This window comes from Panthera tigris, chromosome B3, assembly GCF_018350195.1.
Source record: "Panthera tigris isolate Pti1 chromosome B3, P.tigris_Pti1_mat1.1, whole genome shotgun sequence".
NCBI lineage: Eukaryota > Metazoa > Chordata > Mammalia > Carnivora > Felidae > Panthera > Panthera tigris.
The window spans coordinates 144,275,873-144,302,752 of record NC_056665.1 but is presented as its reverse complement, the minus strand read 5'-3'; the positions used below and the strand labels follow the sequence as shown (position 1 = coordinate 144,302,752).

At 41.5% G+C, this 26,880-nt stretch overlaps 1 protein-coding gene across 12 annotated transcripts in view; it reads right to left on the bottom strand.

The window, feature by feature from the left end:
- Window positions 1-26,880, bottom strand: part of MARK3 (microtubule affinity regulating kinase 3) — a 111,680-nt gene that overhangs the window by 44,976 nt on the left and 39,824 nt on the right. The gene's annotated exons all lie outside the window — the stretch shown is intronic.

The following is a 26,880-nucleotide window of genomic DNA, read 5'->3' as shown; positions in this document are numbered from 1 at the left end:
GAATCGTACTTAAACAAACATTTTTTTTAACGTTATTTTTGAGACAGAGAAAGTGTGAGTGAGCAGGGGAGGGACAGACAGAGAGAGAGGAAGAGAGAGAATCCCAACCAAGCAGGCTCAGAGCCTCAAACTCACTGAGATCATGATCTGAGCCAAAACCAAGAGTTGGACACTCAACCCTGAGCCACCCAGGTGCCCCCCACCCTTTTTGAGAGAGAGAGAGAGAGAGAGAGAGAGAGAGAGAGAGAGAGAGAGAGAGAGAATATGAATCTTGAGTGGGCATGGAGTCTGACGTGGGGCTCGATCCCAGGATCCTGGGATCATGGCCTGAGCTGAAACCAAGAGTTGGATGCTCAACCGACTGAGCTACCCAGGCTCCCTGAGAATCTTTCTTTCAACAAGCATCCCAGGTATGGTGGTTTTAAAATTCTTTTTTTAAAGATTTATTTTTTAATTCTAAAATTTGTGGTGTCCACAAATTCTTTGATAATCCTCCCTGCAAAAGATAGAATGTAATATCCTTGCCTTTGAGTGAGGGGTATACTTAGTGACCTGCTTTGAATGAACTGAGTAAGGCAGAAGTGATGGTGGGGGGCATTCAGAGATTGACCAGGTCCTGAAAGGCACATGGCACCCTCCAGGTCTCACAGATCACTTGCTTGTGTGTCACGAGGACGTTAAACCCTCCGATGGACAGACCCAGATGGCAAGGTACTGAGGCCTCATGCCCACGGCCTGTGAGGAAATGCAGCCCCTAGACAAAGCCAGGTGAGAGGGCTCCTCTGGAAGCAGAGCTGCGAGCCCCAGTCAAGTCTGCAGATGCCTGTAGCTGTGGCTCCTACCAAAACTCCCCGGGAGCCCCTGGGACAGAACTACCCCCTTAAGTCACTCCCTAACACAAGACTCGAAGAAACTGTGAGATAACAAATGGCTTCATTTAAGTTGCTAAGTGTTGGAGTGATTTGTTAGAGAGCAGTAGACGACTAACCTACTACAGACAACCCATGACTTACAGCAGAGGGTATGCCGAGGGAAGCGCTGTGAAACCCAGAGGAAAGGTGAATGGGGCCCGACGGAGGGATGGGTAGTACAGCATTCTTTTAAAAGTTTTGTTATTGGGGCGCCTGGGTGGCGCAGTCGGTTAAGCGTCCGACTTCAGCCAGGTCACGATCTCGCGGTCCATGAGTTCGAGCCCCGCGTCGGGCTCTGGGCTGATGGCTCAGAGCCCGGAGCCTGTTTCCGATTCTGTGTCTCCCTCTCTCTCTGTCCCTCCCCCGTTCATGCTCTGTCTCTCTCTGTCCCAAAAATAAATAAATAAATGTTGAAAAAAAAAATTAAAAAAAAAAAAGTTTTGTTATTATACTGAAATCTTGCCATTTGCAACTACGTGGATGGAACTAGAGGGCATTATGCTAAGCAAAATTAGTCAGAAAAAGACAAATATATGACTTCACTCATATGAGGACTTTAAGATACAAAACAAATGAACATAAGGGAAGGGAAGCAAAAATAATATAAAAACAAGGAGGGGGACAAAACAGAAGAGACTCCTAAACACAGAGAACAGAGGGTTGCTGGAAGGGTGGGGGGATGGGCTACATGGGTAAAGGGCATTGAGGAAGACACTCGTTGGGATGAGCACTGGGAGTTATACATAGGGGATGAATCACTGAAATCTACTCCTGAAATCATTATTGCACCATGTGCTAACTAACTTGGATGTAAATTATAAAAAATAGATTATAGAAAGAAAAAAAAAGTTTTATTATAAAAGGACACTTGAAGAGAAATCACCCGTTTCTACCATATTAATTTACCTTATTTCTCTATATTCCTTTTCAATCTTATGCAGAGGCTAGTTGTAAAAAAAACAAAATGAAAAAACCACTGAAATGGATAAAGTGACCAATCTGCGTCCTCCTAACATCTCCATGTCCTCTAGGAACTGGTCACCCAGGAGGAGAACAAACATGTTCGAAGGCAAAGATTCAGGATCCTGGTGATCAGAATACCAAGGACACCAAATATACAGTACCAGAGAGTAAAGAAATGTCCCAACAGCCAGGACTTGGGATGCCCAGAAATGATCTTTGGAAAAAGACAATTTACCAAGTAATGTAAAATGAAGTGAGAACATAAAAAAAGAGCATGAAGGGTGGGGAGGAAGGGGTCATATAAAACTGGGGTTGGGGCGCCTGGGTGGCGCAGTCGGTTAAGCGTCCGACTTCAGCCAGGTCACGATCTCGCGGTCCGTGAGTTCGAGCCCCGCGTCAGGCTCTGGGCTGACGGCTCGGAGCCTGGAGCCTGTTTCCGATTCTGTGTCTCCCTCTCTCTGCCCCTCCCCCGTTCATGCTCTGTCTCTCTCTGTACCAAAAATAAATTTAAAAAAAGTTGAAAAAAAAATTAAAAAAAAAAAAACAAAAAAAAAACAAAACTGGGGTCAAGGCTCGCCTCTCCAGATACACAGGTACAAGACAGGAGGAACAGGCTGTAACGTGGACGGCCTGTGCTTTTCATGGCAGCTGAGTGACAGGCTGAACGACAACTTAGGTGGTAGAAATCATGAAGCAAACATAATGACCACCCTCTTCTTTAATAGAAAACAGCCATATTGTAAATCTAAGATTCACGAGTAATTATTAGCAGTCTTGGATAAAGAGAAGGAGACACAGTCAAGAAACATCCAGAGGGTAAAGGAGACAGAAGCCAAGGGGACGCTGACACCTCGGGTGCCACTCTGAGACAGAGAGAAGATGTGATGGTCTGAGCCACAGCACAGCAGGGCAGACTGAGCTGGTTTCGGACAAGCAGCGCGAGGGGTGCTGGAGGCCAGTGAAAACAGCATAGTATGTGTGTCCGGACCTCAGGAAAAAATTCTGGGCTAGAGATAAACTCTGTAGAATTACCAGCATAGAGATGACATCCTTGGAAGGACGCAACACTGCCTAATTGTGCAGAATGAAAAGACAGAGACACCGAAAAGCAAACATTTCAAAGAGGAAAGAGCTGGGGTCCACAACAGAGACTCCGACAAGGCAGCCAGAGATCATGAGATCCGGACACCGGGGTCTAATGCCTACCACAGACCTACACGCGGGGGCGGGAATCTATTGACCAACAGCATACCAGGTCCTGGGGCACCTCGAGGGTGCGTTAGGAAGGAAAGACGGAAACGTGATCTACCTGCTCTTCCTCTTCACTGTGCAGGAATCTCTGTTCCTCTGTTTTACTACGCTGCTCCCTGCAGCTTTGCTCAATGAAAGGATAAATCAAAGCCCCTCTCAGATAAAACCAAGGGAGGGAGGCTGGCAAAAACCCACAGAGTTTAATGAAGAAGGAATTGTGAAGAAAATGCATTGGTGTGAAAAAGGAAAAATACAGGTCTTCGCTTTTCTGTACACGGAATATCTCTGGAAGGACAAACAGAAACTGATGCTACTGGTTGTCCCAGGAGCAGGATCAGGGTGACTGGAAGTCAAGGGCTGAATGAAGACCATTCCTTCTATACTTTTTTCTGTCCTTGAACTTTGAATCACATAACTGTATTTAATCTCCCTTCCCTCAATTAATCTGATTTTTAAGAAAAAAGGTTGAGAATGAACAAAGCTTTTTGTTTTTTGTTTTGGCTAAAAGGGGAATTCTTAAAAAAGACAAGGTAGCTGGAAATTGCTGTGTTTTGATCTCTGGTAACAAGAAGAGCAAATCCTATTCCTTCTCACCATGTGGGTGGGAGGCTGCTGGTGGATGAAAGGCAAGCGAGTCTTCTAGGGAGAGTCTCTGAAGTCAAGTAAATGTGACAGCCAGTGCCATAAGGCAAAATTTAAGACAGGCAGAGATTCCAGTTGCTCTGAGAACCACCCTGACATTAAATGTCTTGAAATAAAGAACAGAATAGGAAAGTTAACAGATGATAGGGAAATAAGGTAATTAGCAGCATTATTAAAGACCATCTAACAACACTAGCCAAAAGCAATGACCTCTCCTACCCAAGAAGAGATGTCTAGAGATGTGGGGATATGACACGTCTGGGTGTATTACAATGCATTTAACTAGGATTTTACTGACGTCATGTAGGTTACTAATAAATTGATGCCATTATAACATTAAACTGAACATCCTTGTGCAGTAGTGCCCCGCCCCTCGACCTTATCTGCAGTTTCAGTTCCCTATGATCAACCTCAGTCCAAAAGCAGATGATGCTCCTTCTGATGTATAGTTAAAAGGTCGGGAGTAGCTGAACGCTGTCATATGCCTACATCACTCACCTCACTTCACCTCATCACTAGGCATTTTATTACCTCACATCATCACAAGACAAGAAGGGGAAGTACAGTACAGTAAGATGTTTTGAGAGAGACCACATTCATAGAACTTTACTACAGTACATTGTTATTATTCTACTTTATTATTAGTCATTATTGCTACTCTTACTATGCCTAATTTGTAAATTCAACTTTATCACAGGTGTGTGTGTGTATAGGAAAAACGTAGTATATGCAAGTTTGGTACTATCCATAGTTTCAGATAGGGAGTCTTGGAACATGCCCCTCTTGGGTAAGAGGGGACTATTGTATATACATTCTTGTACACTTATGCAAATGTACTGGCAAGGCAGAGTCTTAGAAAGCGAATGGGGGCCAAAGGGCATACACACTTTTTTTTTTAAGATTTTATTTTTTAAAGTAATCTCTACAACCCAGCGTGGGGCTCAAACTCAAAACCTCAAGATCAAGAGTCACATGTTCTACCAGCCAGACACCCCCAAAGGGCATGCATGCCTTTAAAGCTTTGTTAGTGCTATATTACTAGATTGAAATATATTACACTATTGGCAACAATATGCGGTTTCCTATTTCTCTACACTCTTGCCAACACTATGCATCACTAGTTTTTTTTGCAGATCTGAGTGATGAGAAAATGGTATCTACAGGATGTTGAACATTTTTACTTGAATACTGACCATCTGTCCTATTAATTACTTAAGTATATCTTTCGATTATTTTCCACAGATTATATACTCCTGTTCGCTGATTTGCATGACCTTGTATGGAGTTAAGGAAGTAAGACCTGTGTCTGCCAAGGCAGGCACTGTTGGTTACTTATCCAAACTCATCCCTGCCCTCTTCTGTTTGCCTCTCTTCTCTGTGAAGTTCCCAGAAGCAATCCTTTCAACTTTTTTAGCTATTTCACCTACTGTTTACCTACTTATTTCTAAAAAGCCAGAATGTAATGCTTCCCTAATTTTCCATTTTAGACGTTTTCTTGTAGCTACCTACTATAGCGAGCATTTTCAACTCTGGCCATTTGCTGCCTTACTTCTAAATAGCCTGCTTGCACTGCTGTTCACGGATTTGTTTAGCCCCTCCCCAACCCCATTATCTACTGAATTTAAGTAGGCTACATACCCAGTGTGGAACTCAATGTGGGGCCTGAACTCATGACCTTGAGATCAAGACCTGATCTGAGGTCAAGAGTTAGATGCTCAACTGTTTGAGCCAGCTAGGTGCCCCTTTACTGATTTCTTAATATGGGCAGTGAAGACTTCACTCTCTTATGTCCTTCCCCACGGTATGTCCCTTCCCTCCTTCTTCCTAATCAGTTATGATAGCATTTGGCTAAATCATTGTTTACGTTATATAAATATTTACGTGGATGGAATGCATTTCCATCTTTTTTATTTATTTTTGGTTTCCTTGGAGCCAATAACTTCCTTGGTAATTTTGTTCACTTAAGTTTTTTTAAGTTTGTTAAATAAATAATTTTGAGAGAAAGAGAGGGAGAGAGAGAATCCCAAGCAGGCTCCATGCCATCAGCATGAAGTCCAATGCAGAACTCAATCCCATGAACCATGAGATCATGACCTGAGCCGAATCAGGTCAGATGCTGAACCAACTGAGCCATCCAGGTGTCGCTGTTTACTTAAGTTTTCTATGTATCCCTCACTTTACTAATTCACCCTTAAACTCTGTGACAGAGGTATAAATCTTTCAAAATACTTTCACAGTTAAGTAATTTTTTTTCCTTATAGATATTCATATTTTGAAGGCCTCTGCCCTGTTCTCAAGGCCCACTCTGTTGGATTTCCTGTTCTGGATCCTACACTTGTCTCTTTCTTGGTATTCTCTCTTGTTGTGGTGAAATATATCCCACCAATAGTTCCCAAGTGAGGGTAAGTAAATGGTTAATTTTAAGACCTTGCATGCCCCAGAATATTTGATTCTGTCTTCATATGTGATTGACAGTTTGGCTGGGTAAAGAATTATATATTAGATTTTTCTTGGGGCTCCTGGGTGGCTCAGTCCATTAAGCATCCAGCTTCGGCTCAGGTCATGATCTCCTAGTTCATGAGTTCGAGCCCCGTGTCAGGCTCTGTGCTGACAGTTTGGAGCTCAGAGCCTGGAGCCTGGTTGGGAGTCTGTGTCTCCCTCTCTCTCTGCCCCTCCCCTGCTCACACTGTCTCTCTCTCCCCCTCTCAAAAAAAAAACATTTAAAAAAACCCAATAGATTAGATTTTTCTCTCAGAAAAATTTCCCCTCAACTTTAAAAGGTGTTTTTTGAAAAGATGTTTATTTATTTTGAGAGACAGAGACAGAGACAGAGCTTGGGCAGGGGAGGGGCAGAGAGAGAGAGGGGGAGAGAGAGAATCCCAAGCAGACTCCATGCTCAGTGTGGAGCCTGACTTGGGGACTGATTTCACCAACTGGGAGATCATGACCTGAGCAGAGATCAAGAATCGGACACTTAACAGACTGAGCCACTAGATGCCCCCTCAGCTTCAATGACATATAATTAACATGTGACACAGTGAAAGTTTAAGGTATAAAATGTAACAATCTGAAACACCTATATTTTGTGAAATCCTTACCAAAATGAAGTCAGTTAACACACCCTTCGCCTCACATAATTACCATTTCGTTGTTGTCATGGTGGTGCTACGTCCACAGCAGTGTCGAACATACAACACAGTATTGTTAACGCCAAACACCGTGCTGTACGTGAGATCCCTGGACACTAACCATCTTTAGAACCGGGGAAGTTTTTTTTTTTTTTTTTTTCATTTTGAGAGAGACAGAGACAGCACAAGTAGGGGTGGGGCAGAGAGGGAGGGAGGGAGGGAGGGAGGGAGGGAGAGAGAGAGAGAGAGAGAGAGAGAGAGAGAGAGAGAGAGAATCCCAAGCAGGCTCCACACCGTCCGTGCAGAGTCCAACTCGGGGCTTGAACTCACGAAACTGAGAGATCACCACCTGAGCTGAAACCGAGAGTCGGATGCTTCACTGACTGAGCCATCCAGGCGCCCCATAACGGGAAGTTGTATCCTTTGTAGCCACCTCTCCCCATTTCCCCCACCCCCCACTGCCTACTCTCTGCTTCTAGGAGTTCGGTTTTTTAAGATTCTACATAGAAGTGAGAACATACAATATTTGTCTTTTTCCATCTCACTTGTTTAACTTAACATAATGCCCTTGAGATCCATCCACGTTGCCTCAAATAGCAAGATTTCCTTTTTTGTGGCTGATTGATATTCCCGCATGAGAGTGTGTGTGTGTGTGTGTGTGTGTGTGTGTGTGTGTGTGTGTAATCTCACATCTTCTTTATCCATCGTTTTGTATGTTAATGTTTTGGCTCGTGAAGGTCAGATATCTCTTTGAGACAGTGACTTCATTTCCTATGGATGTGCACCCAGAAGGGAGACTGCGAGATCATAAGGCAGCTGTCCTGTTAATTGTTTGAAGACTCTTCATACTGTTTTCCACAGCAGCTGCAACAGTTTGCATCCCACCAATGAAGAGTGCCCGAGGGTCGCTACTTCTCCACAACCCGGCCAGCATTTATCCCTTTCTGGTAACAGCCATTCTAACACATATAAGGTGAGAAAGATCTCATTGTGGTTTTGGTTTGCGTTTTCCTGATGATGAGTGAGGTTGAGCACCTTTTCATGGACTTACTGGCTATTCCAATGTCTTCATTGAAAAAAGGTAGGTTTTTGCCCATTTTAATCAGATCATTCGGGTTTTTTGTTTGTTTTTACTACTGAATTGCAGAAGTTCCTTATCTATTTTAGATATTAATTCTTTACCAGATATATGGTTTGCAAATATTTTCTCCCATTCTGTGGGTTCCCTTTTCATTTTGTTGACTGTTTCTTTTCCTGAACTTCTCCACTAGTTGATTTTTGCTTTTGTTGCTTGTGCTTTTGGTGTCATGTCCAAAAAATCACTGCCAAAGCTAACGTCCAAGAGCTTTTCCCTATGTTTTCTTCCAGGAGCTTTATGGTTCAGGTCTTCCGTTTAAGTTCTTCATCCACTTTGAATTAATTTTTGTCAGTGGTGTAAGATAGGGGTCCAATTTCAATCTTTGCCTGTGAATATCCAGTTCGCTCAGAATTTTAAAGGCCTCACTCCATTATCTTCCAGCTCACAACAATGCAGAATAGTGTGATGCCATTTTGGTACAATTCTGTTTGTGACCTAATTTTTCCTCTTCATTCTCCTTAACCTTGATGTATTTAAATCTTAATGGTACCAGAGATTTAATATCTGTGCTGCATTAGCATTCATTAGATATACTGTGGGCCTTTAGTCATTTTTGCACTGGGCACCAAGCCTCTCAATCTGGAAGTTCAGATTACACGGTTCTGGGAAACTACCTTTTGCCATTCCTTGATAACTTCCTCTCCTATCGTCAGTTCTTTTTATCACTCCTCTTTATCACAAACTACACCTCCTGGATAGATACTTCAATTTAAAAAAAATTTTTTTTTAATGTTTATTTTTTGAGAGAGACAAAGACAGAATGCAAGTGGGTTGGGGCAGAGAAAGAGGGAGACACAGAAGCAGAAGCAGGCTCCAGGCTCTGAGCTGTCAGCATAGAGGCCGACACGGGGCTTGAACCTACAAGCTGTGAGATCGTGACCTGAGCCGAAGTCGGACACTCAACCGACTGAGCCCCCCAGGTACTCCCAGATACTTCAATTTTATACCATATCTTCCTCCATTCTCAAAGTCTTTGAATTTTTGTTACTTTTTGAGAAATTTCTTTGACTTTATTTTCCAACCCTTTTATTGACTTCCTTCCCAATACCATAAATTACCCTTCCTCAATGGTCCTTTTTCAATGCATCATGTTCTTTCACAAATATAATGATTGTTATTGTACTGTCTTTCTCTTTCAAATCTTTGAAAACACAAATTATAGTTTTTCATTTCTTTTAAGTAGTCTAGTTTACTCTTCCAGTTTTTCTTTTTCATTTGTTTGTTTTAGTCTCTGGTTATTCTCAAGTATCTGGAGATTTCTGGTTGTCCTTCTATATTTCCATATTTAAGAGAGGCACCTCTCAAAAATTCTCTCAAAGATAAATAAATAAACATTAAAAAGAGGGGCGAGTGCCTGGGTGGCTCAGTCGGTTAAGCATCTGACGTAGGCTCAGGTTGTGATCTCACAGTTCGTGAGTTTGAGTGCTGTGCTGACAGCTTGGAGCCTGGTTTGGATTCTGTCTCCCTCTCTCTTTCTGCTCCTTCTCCGTGCTCTCTCTCTCTCTCAAAATAAACGTTAAAAAAAAAAAAAAAAAAAAAGAGAGAGAGAGAGAGAGAGCGAGCCCCAAAACTCTGGACTAAGTGTTATGTATATGAGGGCTGGACCACAAGATGACTGGGCAGAGATTAAAGAGCTTCAGTAGAAAATACTCAAATGTCTGTATCTGTATTTTCTTTTCTTTCTTTTTCTTTTTCTTTTTTTTAAGGGGGGGGGTAGGGGCAGAGAGACACAGAGAGAGACAATCCTAAGCAGGCTCGGCACTATCAGCACAGAGCCCAATGCAGGGCTCTAAACCACAAGCCTTGAGATCATGACCTGAGCCAAAATCAAGAATCAGATGCTTAACAGAATGAGCCGTCCAGGTGCCCCGTATCTATATTTTCTTGAAGTCAATTTTTCCAGAAAAGAAATCTCCTATTTCCTTTTCAGGCAATATACAAGGGGCTAACAAAGTTCTGGGAAGTGAGCAAAGAGGGTGGGCCCCTGTTTGAGGTATGGGGTCCCCAGTCTAGAAGCTCTTAGATTCACCCTCTTCAGAAAACTGCCCACTATCTACAAGGGCAGAGAAGGGGAAGATGCCTAACTGGGCAGGCTGCAAAAGGTGGCATAGGGCCCCTGCGCAAATTTTCGGCCAATCTTTCCGTTTCCAGTTCTACTTGTAACTCCACCCACAAAAGGAGTTAGAACTTATTTCTCAGCGTTCTGAATCCTGTGGCATGACTCAGCATGATTCTTTTTGCTACCAGTCTCTATCTACCTCCACCCTTAACTCCTGCTTGTAGGGGCTTGGTTTCAGCTCAGTCTGGGTTGCTAATCTATTAAACATCACACACACACACAACACACACATGGGCGCATGCCATCTGGCAAAACTAGGTTCAATTCTTTGTCAGCTAGTCTTCTATTCTGTCACTTCTTTTTTTAATTCCTTCACCACTATTTAGTAAATGGGGGGAGGGAGCAAAGATAAATATACTAATGTTTAATTCTAAGTCCTATATGCTAATACTTTTAATTTCTGGTTTTTGAATACATGTGATATTGAACTGTAGTTTTCTTCCCTTTTTCCAATGCATTTTGATAGTGTTTCTAAATGTGAGAAAAGAATTAGTAATTTCCAGGGCCCCTGGGTGGCACAGTCAGTTAAGTATCTGACTTCGGTTCAGGTCATGATCTCAGTTTGTGAGTCTGAGCCCTGCATTGGGTGAGCCTGAGCCCCACTTCAGGCTCCACACTCTCTCTGCCCCGGCGGGATCTCTCTCTCCTTCTTTCTCTCTCCCTTCCCCTGTCTCTGTCCCTCATGGGATTCTCTCTTTCTCCCTCTTTGCCCCGTGATCACTTGTGCTCTCTCTCAAAAGTTTAAAAAAAAAAAAAAAGTTAGGAAGTTCCCCTTCTTTCTTAAGTTCTGAAATAGCTGGAGAGAAATGGTACTATCTATTCACTGAAGGTTTGAAAGAAGTCAAGCATGAAATCCTGGGTTTGGCAATTTGAGGCGTGCATCTGGCCTTTTTACCACTTTCTCAATTACTTCTATAGTTACCGGTGCAGATAGATTCTTTCCTAGAGTTAATTTTGGTAACTTATGTTTTCCTAGAACACTATCCATTTCTTAGGTTGGTTCTAATTTATTTGCACAAAAGGTTCCCTTGTAATAATTTTAATTCTTCTCTATCTAGTCTTTTCCATGCCCTTCATTCCATACTTGATATTTTCTCTCCCTTTCCCCCACTAAGTTCCCTAAGGTAACGAGGTGGTTTATCTTTTTTATTGCCTCCCTTTTCATCCCCCCTCAAAAACAACAACAAAAACCAAAGCTTTAGATTTCTCTTTTCTTCTGTTTCTCAAATTCGTGAATTCCTGCCTTTATTAGTTCCTTACGTTATTATTAATACTTCCCAAGATTTTGTTCCCTCTTCTTAGTTTAATATTTAATGTATTCATAGTCATTCTTTCTTGTTTAATAAAGTGTTTAAAGCTACAAATTTTTGGGGCGCCTGGGTGGCTCAGTCAGTTAAGCGGCCGACTTCAGCTCAGGTCATGATCTCGCGGTCCGTGGGTTCGAGCCCCGCGTCGGGCTCTGTGCTGACAGCTCAGAGCCTGGAGCCTGTTTCAGATTCTGTGTCTCCCTCTTTCTCTGACCCTCCCCTGTTCATGCTCTCTCTCTGTCTCAAAAATAAATAAATGTTAAAAAAAAATTTTTTTTTAAATAAAAATAAAAAAATAAAGCTACAAATTTTCTTGAGCATCAAAAACAGTATTCTTTAGGTTCTGACATGTAGTTTATTAGTGTTAATACGTCTAGATATATTCCAATTTTGGTCTGCATTTTAATAAATGACCTATGAATTCTGTGTTTTAAGTTCCACATGTTTGTACTTTTGTGTATTTCTATTTTTCTTGGTTTCTATTTTTACTGCTCTTCATTCAGAAAATGTAGTCTGCAGGGTTGCCTGGCTGGCTCAGTTGGTAGAACACGTGACTCCTGATCTCTGGGTCATGAGTTCAAGCCCCACGTTGCTCATGGAGCCTATTTAAAATTTAAAAAAAAAAAAGAGAGAGAGAGAGAGAAAATGTAGGCTGGAAAGATCTATTAGGCTTATTAATCATATTAACAGAAGCACTGCTTACAGTTGCGCAAGTTATGTATCGCGCAACTCTGAAGAAATCACTCACCTTGTAGTCATCATAGATTTTGACAGCTATTACAATAATTTCCTGGCACATAGTTATAACATATCCTAAGAAATGGGTGCGTTAAAAAAACTCCACAAAGTTATAATATAGGCTAATATACTGAGATCTGTATCTTTTTTCTCCTACTTAATGTGTTATGCATGGCCTGAGAGACGTTAAGTCTCCTTTGTCACTCATGTGTTCCTGTTAATTTATAGCTCAGATTTTACCTCTCAGGTATTTTGGGGTTCTATTTATTATGTGCCACTAAACTAATAATATTAAAAATATGAAAATAAATTTAAAACAACTGCCTTTACAACAACAATTGCTAAGCGACCCAGAGTAACCACTTCAGAAGAACAAAGAGTGTGTGTACCAGGTGTGTGCAGGCATGGAAACTGCACTGCACATCAGTAGGGAGAGGAGGCACTAGGGGGTAAGTTGAAGCACATACCAAAAAACACGAAATTGGATCCCTACGCCACAATACACACAACTTCCAGACGGATTAGAGATTATAAAAACTTTAAGACAATAGAGAAATACCTTTATGGTCGCAGGTATGGAAGAATTTCTTTTTTAATTTATTTTTGAGAGAGAGAGAGAGAGGGAGAGAGAGAGAGAGAGAGAGACTGAGAATGTGCACGTGAGTTGGGGGGGTGGGCAGAGAGGGAGACAGAATCCCAAGCAGGCTCCACGCTGTCAGCACACAGATCATGACCTGAGCCAAAACCAGGAGTTGGATGCTCAACCAACTGAGCCACCCAGGAGCCCCTGAAAGAATTTCTTAAAAAAGACACAAAACCCACAAACCTTTTAAGAGTGATCAGTTCAGGTGCATTAAAATTAAGAACCTCTGCTTTTCATCAAAAGACAACATCAAGACAATAGAAAGATAACTGGAGGAACACATCTGCCATGTATGTTAGTATCCAGAATAATCTCCTAAAATGATTAAGAAAAAATTCCACTTGAAACTGAATGAAAGATGCAAAGAGGCACTTCACAGAAGAAACAAAAACTAGTAACAATATGAAAAGATATAAGACTTCTTCAGAAATGTTATTTTTATATCCACCAGATTGGCAAGAATTTAAAAATCAGACAAATTCAGATTTTGATGAGGATGTGATGTTACTTGTACTGTCTCCTATATGTTACTGGTGGGAATGCCAATTAAACAACTGCTCTGGAAACCATTTGGCCAGCTCCAATAAACAGACACTGTGAACCAATAATTCTACCACTGGAGATGTATTTATCATTAAGAAACTGTCACACAAGTATACCAGGACAACTCATAGCAACAGTATTTGTTATTACAAATAGCTAAGAGCAACTCAAATGTCTCTGAATCAGAGAATGGATATATAATTCATGGTGTATGCATGTAAAATAATTCTATATAATCATGAAAATAAGCACAGTAGAGAAAGTGATTGTGAGTTAAATATTTCAACATGGAACACAATTTGGACAAAAGAAAGCAAATAGAAAGATACATAAAATGTGATTACATTTATATAGTATTTTAAAACTTTACAACACTTTGGAAAAGATAAAAAAATAAAACCTTTACAACTATTTTGATGAGGGAATCCACATATGGCAAAATTATAAAGACAACCAAGAAAATGACACAAAAATTCTTGTCAGTGGTTACCTGGTAGGTGAGAAAAGATAAAGAGGAGTAAGTTTGAGAGGGCCACAGTGGGAATGATTTATAGGTACTGACGATGATCTGTTTCTTCAGGTAAAAGGGTGTTCACTTCCTATAATGTTTACACTATAAACATCTAACATTATTTTTTTCTTTAAAAAAATTTAATGTTCATTGATTTTTGAGAGAGAGAGACAGACAGACAGACAGAGCATGAGGTGGGGAGAGGCAGGGAGAGAAGGAGACACAGGCTCCTAAGCAGGGTTCAGGCTCTGAGCGGTCAGCACAGAGCCCGACACAGGGCTCAAACTCACTGAGCCGAAGTTGGATGCTTAAGGATGCTTAACTGACTAAGCCACCCAGGCACCCTTTTTCTTCTTTTTTTAATGTTTATTTATTTTTGAGAGAGAGAGAGAGAGAGAGAGAGAGAGAGAGAGAGAGAGAGAGAGAGAGAGAGAGAGGCGCAGAGAGAGGAGGAGACAGAGGATCCAAACCAACCTCCGTGTTGACAGCAGAGAGCTTCAAAAGTGGGGCTCAAACTCACAAACCATGAGATCATGACCTGGGCTCAAGTTGGCAGTTAACCAACTGAGCCACCCAACCCAGGTGCCCGACATCTAACATTTCCTTGTGTAAAGCATTTAATGAAAATTAACTGAATTTTAAATAATTGCTTAGATTTAGCTGGTTAATAAAATTAAGCAGTTTTTAAAAATTTAAAATAAGAGCAGCAGCAATGTGGATTTTTAGGATTATATATTTCTAAGACAAAGATTCTCCTACTCCCAAAACCCCAGGTTCTGGTGGTCAAGATTCCTGGAATCAGGGTACTATGAGAAAATATTAACTCAGTGTTAAAATAAATTTGGTAATTAATAAAGAACAGATTTCACTGGGCATCTACTGTATGCAAGCTGAACTTCAGTATGCTCCTTTGCTGTCCTTCCCATATGGAAGGTGCTGGGCCTGATTCCTTCCAAAGGGACATGGTGGAAAAATACTATCTGAAGTTAGAGCTTTAGGTTCTAACACCAGTGCAGTTGCTTCCTCATTGGATGACTGAATAAGCTACAGAATGTTAGAAAACTTCAGCCTGCTCATCTGTAAAATATAGATAAAAATAGCTATGTCACGGGTCTGACGTGAGAAACAGGCAATGTGTGATGTAGGTGGTGTGCACAGTCATTAAAAATCTGATCTCTGGAGCATGATACCTGGCCCTAGCCTGGCTCTAGCAATGACCAGGTCTAGGTGACGTGACCTTCCTGGGACTCTGGTACCCACCCAGTTAAAGGAGCTGGATATGTGGGAGGCTTGGAATAGTATCCGGCACATGACAAACAGTATGGGGTTGTGATTCTGGCTGCTACTGTTACTGTTATGATTCTTTCCCAAAGGCCTAATTTGTGCCCAATTTTCAATTTTCTGTAAATGGGTCCATGTTATGCTCTAAGTTTAACCTATTTAAAATATTTTGCTCTTGAGTGACTTTTCTAAAATAACATAATGAACCATGGGTACATTTGTATAATTATAATTGGTATAATTTATAAAAATAAATCATATATTCTTAATTCACAATCTACTTTAAATATCAAGCTGCATTATTTCCTGCCAAAGCATAAATAAGGCTGGCAATAAATTAAAAAGTTCCTCCTTTGCAACTTCGTGGATGGAACTAGAGGGTATTATGCTAAGTAAAATTCGTCAGAGAAAGACAAATATCATATGAGTTCACTCATATATATGAGAACTTTAAGATACAAAACAGATGAACATAAGGAAAGGGAAGCAAAAATAATATAAAAACAGAGAGGGGAACAAAAACATAAGAGACTCTTAAATATGGAGAGCAAACAGAGGGTTACTGGAGGGGTTGTGGGAGGGGGGATGGGCTAAATGGGTAAGGGGCACTAAGGAATCTACTCCTGAAATCATTGTTGCACTATATGCTAACTAACTCGGTAAATTTAAAAAAAAAAAAGTTCCCCCTAAAGGAGTGACAACATGGAAGCTGTATTTTCCTACATTTTTTTTAAAGTTTATTTATCTCTTTTGCAAGCAAGAGACAGAGACAGAGAGAGGGAGAGGGAGAGGGAGAGGGAGAGGGAGAGGGAGAGGGAGAGGGAGAGGGAGAGGGAGAGGGAGAGGGAGAGGGAGAGGGAGAGGGAGAGGGAGAGGGAGAGGGAGAGGGAGAGGGAGAGGGAGAGGGAGAGGGAGAAAACGCACGAGCAAGCGGGAGAGGGGCAGGGAGATACAATCCCAAGCAGGCTCCAAGGAGAGCCCAATGTGGGGCTCAAACTCATAAACTGTGAGATCATGACCTGAGCCAAAAACGAAGAGCGGGATGCTTAACTGACTGAGCCACCCAGGCGCCCCTTTTCTTGCATTTCTACTACAGCTTTTGAAATGAAAACATATACATAAAAATTTTTTTTCATTTTATTTTTAGAGAGAGAGCGTGTGTACATGTGCAGGGGAGGGAAGGAGGGGGGAGGGAAGGAGGGGGGAGAGAGGAAGTGGGGGCTCCGGGAGGGAGGGAGGGAGAGGGAGGGAGGGAGGGAGGGAGAGAGAGAGAGAGGAATCTCAAGCAGGCTCCATGCCCAACACGGAGCCCAATGTGTGACTTGATCCCAGGACCTTGGGATCATGACCTGAGCCGAAATCAAGAGTCCAACACCTAATCGATTGAGCCACCCAGGCACCCCATACATACATTTTTATTCTCATATTTTGAATATGTATAATGAAGAAGGGTTGTAGATTTCATTTACCATACTCTGGTTTGCTTTAGTTTACCAGACTCATTATACTGATCTGGATGCAGACACTGTACTGTTAAGTAACAGGATTTTTGTTGTAACTACTTTTGTTAACACTTGAACTGCGAGTTTGCTACAAGTCAATCTGGAAAGAAGCGGTATTAAGAAAGGAAAGGATAACAGAGCTGTCCAATGAAAAAGATTCCCAAAAAGACTTGTGCTTCACCTGATGGAAAAGGGGAAGGAAGGAAGTCCAGAGATTGGATATGGAAGCATTCCCAGGGAAAGAAAGAGGTGGCGAGAAGGAGGAAATACTGGCACTGGCAGTACAGCAGTGTCTAAGACTTAGAACACTGAGGGAGGTCATCTTTAAAACAGGTGACCTTGTGGAAGATAGGAGAAATTAAGAACTTAGAGGGGAACCAAATGACGTCCAGAGGCCATTCTCACCTGGGCTGTGCACTCTGTGATCCTCCTCTTTGCCCCAGGCCTATCAAATCAGAATTGGTGGGGGGAGGGCTGTTTCTGAAGGAAACATGGGCTTTTTTCTTTTTTAACTCCACAGATGATTCTAGTGCACAGCAAGCGGTGGAAATTACTGGTTTAAGGAGGCTGAAGCAAAAGTGACCCAAACAACCCAGTGGTGGTAACAGTAAAAGTAATTGCACCGTACCCCACATGAAAAGCATGAACTGGTTCTCTCTCCGCCTTCAAAGTGTACAGTTCTCTGATTTGTCCCACAACTAACATTCTCTGGGATGCCAAAAAGGCCACTACTGTCACAGAGCTCTGAGCATTAGCAGTGACTCCAAAACAAACACTAGCTTTAAAAAGAAAACAGGCTGAGGAGCCTGGGTGGCTCAGTCGGTTAAGTGTCCGGCTTCAGCTCAGGTTCTGATCTCATGGTTTGTGAGTTCAAGCCCCATGTCAGCCTCTGTGCTGACAGTGTGGAGCTTGGAACCTGCTTCGGATTCTGTGGCTCCCCCTCTCTCTGTCTCTCCCCTGCTTACACTCTGTCTCTCTCTCTCTCTCTCTCAAAAATAAATAAATGTTAAAAAAGAAAATAGGCTGAGTGGGTGTTAAGTAGGATTTCCCCACAAACACCCTCATAAAAGGAATCTATAGCCAATAATATTTTAATAAACCTTAGGCAACCTACTGTATATTTTGCATATACTTGAACTTAATGCCTTTTTTTCCTTCATTATTTTTTACCAATTTTTTTTTTTTTTTTTTTTTTTTTTTAAAGCACAGGGATTTCCCTTTCTCTCCTACTAAAAGTCTGGATTGAAGAATGGTACTTGAATCTTACTCAAAAAATGCTTTGTTCCTGAGTCAGCAGGATCAACTAAGGGATGGATGCCCCACTGAAGGCCTGTCATGTATTTTACCTGGATGAAGACATCCTTACCCAGTTTATGCAGCACCAAACTAGAAGTGAGGGCTAATACGGAGGACTCACTATTCAAAAATACCTCAACAGACTGGAATTGTGGCAGAAAACCAATAAAATGAACTTTAGCAGGAATCAAATTCAGGTAAGGAAAAAAAAAATCAGGGGTGCTTGGGTGGCACAGTGGGTTAAGCTTCTGACTCTTGATCTTGAGTCCACATCGGGCTCTGCTCTAATGGTGTGGAGCCTGCTTGGGATTCTGTCTCTCCTCTGTGCCCCTCCTTCGCCTGTGTATAAGTGCTCTTTCTCAAAATGAATAAATAAACATTAAAAAAAAAATCAGTTGTAGGACTCAGATAAACTAGGCCTATGTTGAGGGCAATTACTGCAGCTGGCCCAAGAGGCTGAGTATTGACTTTGGAGAAGGGACCAAGAAGACTCACTCAAAACAGCTGGCTATGTTTGCAGTGGTAGAATGACCCTCCACAGCTCCATATGGCAGAAGAGAGAACAATGTTGTAGATGTTTCTAGAAGACAGATGCTAGTGCCAACTAAGGGGAAAAATTAACTAGAGTCATCCAGCATGAACAAGACAGTATAAGGAAGTGTGCCTCTGTCCCTAGATGTGTTAAAACTGGCTAACTAACCAGATATCATAAACGCATATTTTAAACAATTATTTCATTGCATGTTATAAATCTCTTACTTTTAATTAAGTGGTTCCAGTTTAAGAAAAAGGAATTACTGCTTCAATCGATTATGGCAGAGTATGGTGACAACTAAGTTTCTGCCACCGAGAAGAATATTTCTCACATAACAAAATATTAGAAGAACCCAAGGGAAGGATGGAGAGTCACTGAAAAGTTTACTGCACACAGATGACTGTTCCTTACAAGAGCCAGGCACCAAGGGCTCCGGTGGGGCCCAATGTGAGCTCTGGTGCATCTTCCTGCACTCAGCTCAGGGCCCTGCACCACCCTGCACACACACAGCTCTCTGCAGCCTGATAGTGCACTGCGTCCTGGGCTGTGCACGCAGTCTTGCCAACAACGAGTGAGGGTCCCCAGAACACGATGGGACTGCGAAGGTCTTTCCATCTTTTTTACTTGGCAAAAAAATACTTAGATCCTTCGAACCTAGGTAAAATTTTACTGCAAATCACACGGGTTCACCCAGAGTCCACTGCACTTATCTGACCCATCACAGAGCTTGGTTCAGGAGGTCACGATGTATCTTTCTTTCTTCCTTCCTTCCTTTCCTCCCTTTCTCTCTCTCTCTCTCTTTCTTTCTTTTTTAATGTTTATTAATTTTTGAGAGAGAGAGTGAGCACAAGCAGGAGAGGGGCAGAAAGAGAGGGAAACAGGATCTGAAGCGGGCTCTGTGCTGACAGCAGAGAGCCCGATGCGGGGCTCAAACCCAAGAACTGCAAGATCATGACCTTAACTGAAGTCACATGCTTAACTGACTGAGCCACACAGGGGCCCTGGACACGATGTTTCTTAAGTGAATTAGTAAAAGGCCACCCCTATTTTTCGTTTGAAATCTACAGGTTCTTGAAATACTATCTCCTCAGCCTGTGTTTTAAAATGTAGGTTACTCAGATATGGTGAGCCAAGACATCAGGACAAGCACTGAAAGGAGGCCACGCAGGGCCACATGGGGAAGCACCAGGGTCAGTCAGGATGTAGAAGGATTAAGAGGGAATCATGGGAAAGAGTCTTCATCTTGGTTTCCACAGGAAAGGAAAGCCCAGGCAGGGTAACAGACTGGGGACTGGCTTGTCTGAACCATTTCAGGAGCCTCTCGGGTACAAATACAGTTTCTAATTATCTGGCACCTAGCCCTAGGATGATTAGGGCAGAGGAACTCCTGGAGTTTAGGAGCCAGATAAAGGTGATGGTTCTGAGTATGAGCTCTGGATTAATTCGCTTGCATATGAACAGTACACTCACAAGGGAGCAGTCTATTTCTAGGAATCAGCTGCCCTGGGAGGGACAGTCTATGACAGGTCAACACAGCCCCAAGTGCAGGAGCATCAAGAAAACAGAAAATAAGCATCTGGGGGGCTCAGTGGGTTAAGCATCCAACTCCTGATTACGGCTCAGGTCAAGATCTCATGGTTCCTGGGCTCTGGCCTGCATCGTTCTCTGCACTGACAGGGCCAAGTCTGTTTGGGATTCTCTCTCTCTCTCCCTCTTTCTCTCTGCCCCTTCCCCACTCTATCAATAAACAAACAAACAAACAAACAACTTTAAAAAGGGGGGGGGAGAAAATAGAAAATAAGAAAATATAGTTAATACATCTCACTTTATTTTCTTCAAAACACTGACATGACATTATATATTTATTTGCTGCTGCTCCCCTACTAGGATGTCAACTCCACTGAAGCGGAAACTTCACTTGGTTCACTGTTGTATCCACAATGCTTACAACAGTGTTTGGCATACAGTAGGTATTTAATAATGAGTGTTTGTTGAATGAATGAGTGAATAAATAAACAAACCTGCATAAAAACCTGGCTTATGCAATGTTTGGAGGGAGAGGTGGAGTAAAGGCCTACTTTTTTTTTTTTTTTTTTTTTTAACATTTATTTATTCTTGGGAGAGAGAGAGAGAAAGAAAGAGAGAGAGGCAGAGTGCAAGTGGGGGAGGGGCAAAGAAAGAGGGAGACAGAATCTGAAGCAAGCTCCAGGCTCCGAGCTGTCAACACAGAGCCTGACATGGGGCTTGAACTCATGAACCATGAGATCATGACCTGAGCTTACGGCTTAACCGACTGAGCCACCCAGGTGTCCCTTGGCCTACTTCTTTTAAGTACTTGAAATATTCCTCCAAACTTTAAACTATTAACTTCTCTATTGCTACTACAAAGGAAAGTCTCAGGTTAGTTCCAGTCCAAATTTTCACAAATCCTGAATTAGGGAAATTTACTAATTACAGTAAGGGGGCACAATGAAGCAGAAAGAGCCTCTGTTTGGAAGCCAGACCAGGATTTCCATCTTTACCCACCACTTACTAGCTGGAGAACTGAATTATCTCCACTTCTTTTTTTTTTTTATTTAAAAAAAAAATTTTTTTTTTAACGTTTATTTATTTTTGAGACAGAGAGAGACAGAGCATGAATGGGGGAGGGTCAGAGAGAGAGGGAGACACAGAATCGGAAGCAGGCACCAGGCTCTGAGCCATGAGCCCAGAGCCCGATACGGGGCTCGAACTCACGGACCGTGAGATCGTGACCCGAGCCGAAGTCGGACGCCCAACCGACTGAGCCACCCAGGCGCCCCAACCACTTCTTAGAGTCAGTATCCCTCACTGGAAAATCAACAGAGTATGAAAATGAAAACATACCTATCAGACTAGCTAATGTGAAAAAGTTCAACACTTCTATGTATAAGAACATGGGAGGCACAGGCTCTAGTACCTAATGACAATAAATCCCCACAAAACTAACACTCAAAGGTGACCATAGGACACTGCTTACCAAAATGTTCTATTATCTTAACAGTGGCAAACACATTTTCATTCAGTGTTCACTAATGTGTGACTTAAAGCTAACCACACCTGCCATGGAAGGACTGCCCAAGTACCCATCAATTATTACTTAAGGGACTTTGGGCAGGTTTCTTAATCATTCTGGCCTCTCTTTCCTGAATAACAGAACTTACCTTATGAAGTTGCAAAGAGTGAAATGAATGCTACGGACTGAACTGTGTTCCCCAAGATTTGTATGTTGAAGCCCTAACCCACAATGTGATGGTATTTAGAGCTGGGCATTTAGGAATTAAGTAGGTTTAAATGAGGTCTTAGGGTAGGTCCTCATGATGGATTAGTGCCCTTCTAAGTAGACATGTCTCTTTCTCTGCAATGTGAAAACACAGTGAGACAGCAGCCCTCTGCAAGCCAGAAAGACAGGTCTCACCAGAACCCAACCAGGCCAGCGCCCTGGTCTTGGGCTTCCCAGCCTCTAAAATTGTGTGAAATAAAGGTCTGTTGTTTATGCCACCCACCTATGGCATTTTGTTGTAGCAGCTTGAGCAAACTAATACAGTAAGTTCATACAGGTAATACACTTAGAAAAATGCTCAGCATTCACCAAATGCTCAAACATTAGCCATTACCAGAAATAGTCCACTGCAATTAAGTTCTACAAAAGAGACTGAGCCAAGGGCACCTGGGTGGTGCAGTCAGTTAAGCTTCTGACTCTTGGTTTTGGCTCAGGTCATGATCTCACAGTTGGTGAGTTTGAGCCCCGCATCAGGCTCTACACTGACAGTGCAGAACCTGCTTGGGATTCCCTCTCTCCCTCTCTCTCTCTGCCCCCCCCCCCCCACTCTCTCTCTCTCTCTCTCTCTCTCAATAAATAAATAAATAAACAAACTTAAAAAAAAAAAAAAAAAGACCGGGGTGCCTGGGTGGCTCAGGGGGTTGAGCAGCTGACTTTGGCTCAGGTCATGATCTCACAGTCTGTGGGCTCGAGCCCCACATCAGGCTCTGTGCTGACAGCTCGGAGTCAGGAGCCTGCTTTGGATTCTGTGTCTCCCTCTCTCTCTGCCCCTCCCCCGCTCATGCTCTGTCTGTCTCTCTCTCTCTGTCAAAAATAAATCAACATTAAAAATAAAATAAAAAATGAAAAATAAAAAAGAGGGAGGGAGAGAGAGAGAGAGAGAGAGAGAGAGAGAGAGAGGACTGAGCTAGAACCCAACACTGAATTCTTAAGCTTTGCTTATTTCCTGTGAGGGGAAAATTTTACTCAAACAAAAAACACCCTTCACCCCTCAAAACCAAGCAAACAAAAACTACTATTCAGCAGAACACACAAAAACAGCAAGAATTCATTCAGTCCTTATAGTGTGTCAGGTACTATTTTCTGCCCTTCTAAGGGCTTTTTTTTTAATTTTTTTTTTTTAATTTATTTTTGAGACAGTGAGAGACACAGCATGAGCAGAGGAGGGGTAGAGACAGAGGGAGACACAGAATCCTAAGCAGGCTCCAGGTTCTGAGCTGTCAGCACAGAGCCCGACGTGGGGCTCAAACTCATGAGCTGTGAGATCATGACCTGAGCCGAAGTTGGATGCTTAACTGACTGAACCACCCAGGTGCCCCTTTAAAAAAAAATTTTTTTTAATTTATAAGGGCTTTTAAATGTTAACTTGTTTATGCAATAACTTCTTTCTAGATAGGTCTCCTGAGGCAAAAGAAACAAAAACAAAAATAAAATATTGGGACTACACCAAAATAAAAAACTTATGCACAACAAAGGAAACAATCAACAAAACTAAAAGGCAACCTACTGAACGGGAGAAGATATTTACAAATGACATATTCAATAAAGTGCTAGTATCCAAACTATATAAAGAACTTATAAAACTCAACACCTAAAAACGAAATAATCCAATTTAAAAATGGGCAGAAGACGTGAACAGTCATTTTTCCAAAGAACACACCCAGATGGCCGACGCAGAAAAGAAATTCATCATCACTTATCATTAGGGAAATACAAATCAAAACTACAATGAGGTATTACCTCATGCTTATCAGAAGGCTAAAACCAACAACACAGGAAACAATAGGTGTTAGCTAGGATGCGGGAAAAGGGGAACCCTCTTGCACTCTTGGTGGGAATGCAAACTATGTAGCCATTCTGGAAAACAGTATGGAGGATCCTTGGTTAAAAACAGAATTACCCTACAACCCAGCAATCACACTACTGGGTATTTACTCAGGATACAAAAATACTAATTCAAAGGATACAGGCATCCCTATGTTTACAACAGCATTATCTACAATAGCCAAATTATGGTAACAGCCCAAGTGCCCATCGATTGATAAATGAATAAAGATGTAGTATGTATGTGTATATACACATGTACACACATACATACATACAATGGAATATTACTCAGCTATAAAAAAGAACGAAATCTTGCCATTTGCAAAGATGTGGATGGAGCTAGAGAATAGAATGCTGAGCAAAATAAGTCAGAGAAAGACAAAGACCATCTGATTTCACTCCTGTGTAATTTTTTTTTTTCATACATGAAATTTAAAACCAAACAAAGGGGCAAAAAAGAGAGAGAGGCAAACCAAGAAACAGACTCTTAACTTTAGAGAGAACACTGTGACGGTCACCAGAGGGAGGTGGAGGGGGCAAGGATGAAACAGATGATAGGGATTAAGGAGTGCGCCTACTGTGACGAGCACCGGGTGTTGTGTGGAAATGTTGGATCACTGTGTTGAACACCTGAAACTAGTATTACACTTTATGTTAACTGGAACACAAAGAGAAACTTAAAAAGGGGTGCCTGGGTGGGTCAGTCGGCTAAAGCGTCCAACTCTTGATTTCCACTGAGGTCATGATCCCAGGGTCATTGGGACTGGGCCCTGTGCTGGGCTCTGCACTGAGCATGGAGCCTGCTTAAGATTCTCTCTCCCCACCCCATCCCCACTCACCCTGCTTGCACTCTTTCAAAACAAATTGTTTTAATAAAATATTAACTTATTTAATTCTTACTACAGCCCTATTACCTACTGCTACTGTTCCCATTTTAAAAGTGAGGAAACTAAGACCTGGGGAGGTTAAGTGACTTGTCACACAGCTAAGCTGGGTTAAGCCTGGATCTGAATCCACGCAGCCTGGCTTCATAATGTTCCCAACCATCACTCTATACTCTCTCTGTATGTTAACAGTCTACTCCAACACTGACAAAGAACAGTAGTAACTAGATGGATTACACTGAGTATACCTGAACGTCTTTAATAGGTAAATACCTTTTTAAAACTGAGCCATAACTTGCTTCTTAATGACAGACTAAAATAAGACCCAGCAAGATTACTTGCATATAATGAAATCAAATTTAAAAACGTGTAAAACCAGGGGCGCCTGGGTGGGCTCAGTCGGTTAAGCATCCTACTTCGGCTTACGGCATGATCCCACGACTTGTAGGTTCGAGCCCTGCATCGGGCTCTGTGCTGACAGCTCAGAGCCTGGAACCTGCTTCAGATTCTGTGTCTCCCTCTCTCTCTGCCCCTTCCCCTGCTCATGCTCTGTCTCTCTCTCTCCAAAAATAAACATTAAAAATTAAAAAATATAAATAAAAATAAAAATGTGTAAAACCAAAAAGACTAACATAGTTCTTATACCTGCTGCTTTCAAAACCATTATAGGTACACAACAATAAAAAGACTGACCTTAAAAAAAAACAACAGAAAAAAGGATGACCAAAAACATTTACAAAGAGAAAACATCTTAGGAATAGTAGTTCAAAGTTGAAAAGTACAAAAACAATGGAGAAAAATATCTCTCAACAGAATCTAACATTTACTAATGCAATGGCTGGAAAAATAAAAAGAAAAATGAAGAGATCTATGAAAATAACATCAGTTTACAAATGTGCAATCAATTCAGGTTTACTTATATGAATTTATTAAATGTGCATGATTCAATGTGCAAGCCTGAATAATGTGAATATTTTGAAACGGACACTATTGTAACACGCATGTTAAAAACACCCTTGAATGAGCCAGTCCACATTTTTTGATAAGTGGCAGTACAAAAAGATTACATTTTGTTGATGGCACAATGTTCCTTGAAGTGAATGTTAGCTTCTAAGGCAGTGCCCTAAATTTCAAGGATTAAAATCACATTATATAAAGAGAGCTGTTCCTGATACAGATGTGATACAATTGTGCACAGTGCTGAGGAAGAAAAAAGGCTGTGTGAAGCACTATCCCAAAGGCAAAGATGCCATGTACACTCTACCCTACAGCAACTTTTCCATGGGAAAGCAATTCAGTGAAAAGGAATTATAAAGAAATATAGAGAGAATGCTTTTAATTTAGAAGAAAAGAATATGAACCAATACACATGATTTAAAACAGTGCCCTATACTTCAATAAATGGTGCTGGGAAAACTAGACAGCTACATGCAAAAGATGAAACCGTCTGGAAAACAGGATGAAGGTCCCTCAAAAAAAAAAAAAAAAAGATGAAAATAGACCACTTTCTCACACCACACACAAAAATAAAGTGAAAAGGGATTAAAGGCCTAAATGTCAGACCTGAAACCATAAAACTCCTAGAAGAAACCACAGGCAGTAATTTCTTTGACATTGGCCATAGAAACATTCTTCTAGATGTCTCCTCAGACAATTGAAACAAACGTGAAATTACACTATTGAGACTACACCAAAATAAAAAGCTTTTATGCAGCAAAGGAAACCATCAACAAAACAATACAGCAACCTACTAAATGAAAGAGGATATTTACAAACCATATACCCAATAAGGGGTCAATATCCAAAATACAGGATATTAAACTAGAATCCTCAATAAACTTCTCATATACTAATTTTCGTTCTGAATACCAGATTTATTAACCCTTAACTTACTTATTAAAACCAAGTCCTTAGATATATGAAGAAATTAACGTTTAAAGTAATGGATACAATTTTATCTTCAGAACAAAGAACTGCAACTTTTGGATCCATTCCAAAAGCCACCTTGAGTGTCATTAAGACTCACTTTGGCCTGCAGAACCAACTTGTTTACCATTTTTAGCGCAAGATAAACTCCCTCCCTCCTACTTCTCTCTCTCTCTCTCTCTCTCTCTCTCTCTCTCTCTCTCTCTCTCTCACACACACACACACACACACACACACACACACACAGGACTTCAAAATTACAATGATATAAATGGAAAACAATCATTAGGAAAACATTAGGAATTTATACAGGGCAATATGCTTACAGTATCTTACATGAGAAATGTTTTGCAGTTTATACTCTTTTAAGTGCATTATTTTATTAATTCATCCATCATGAGCAGATGAAATTATCTCTATTTAAAAAAAATTTT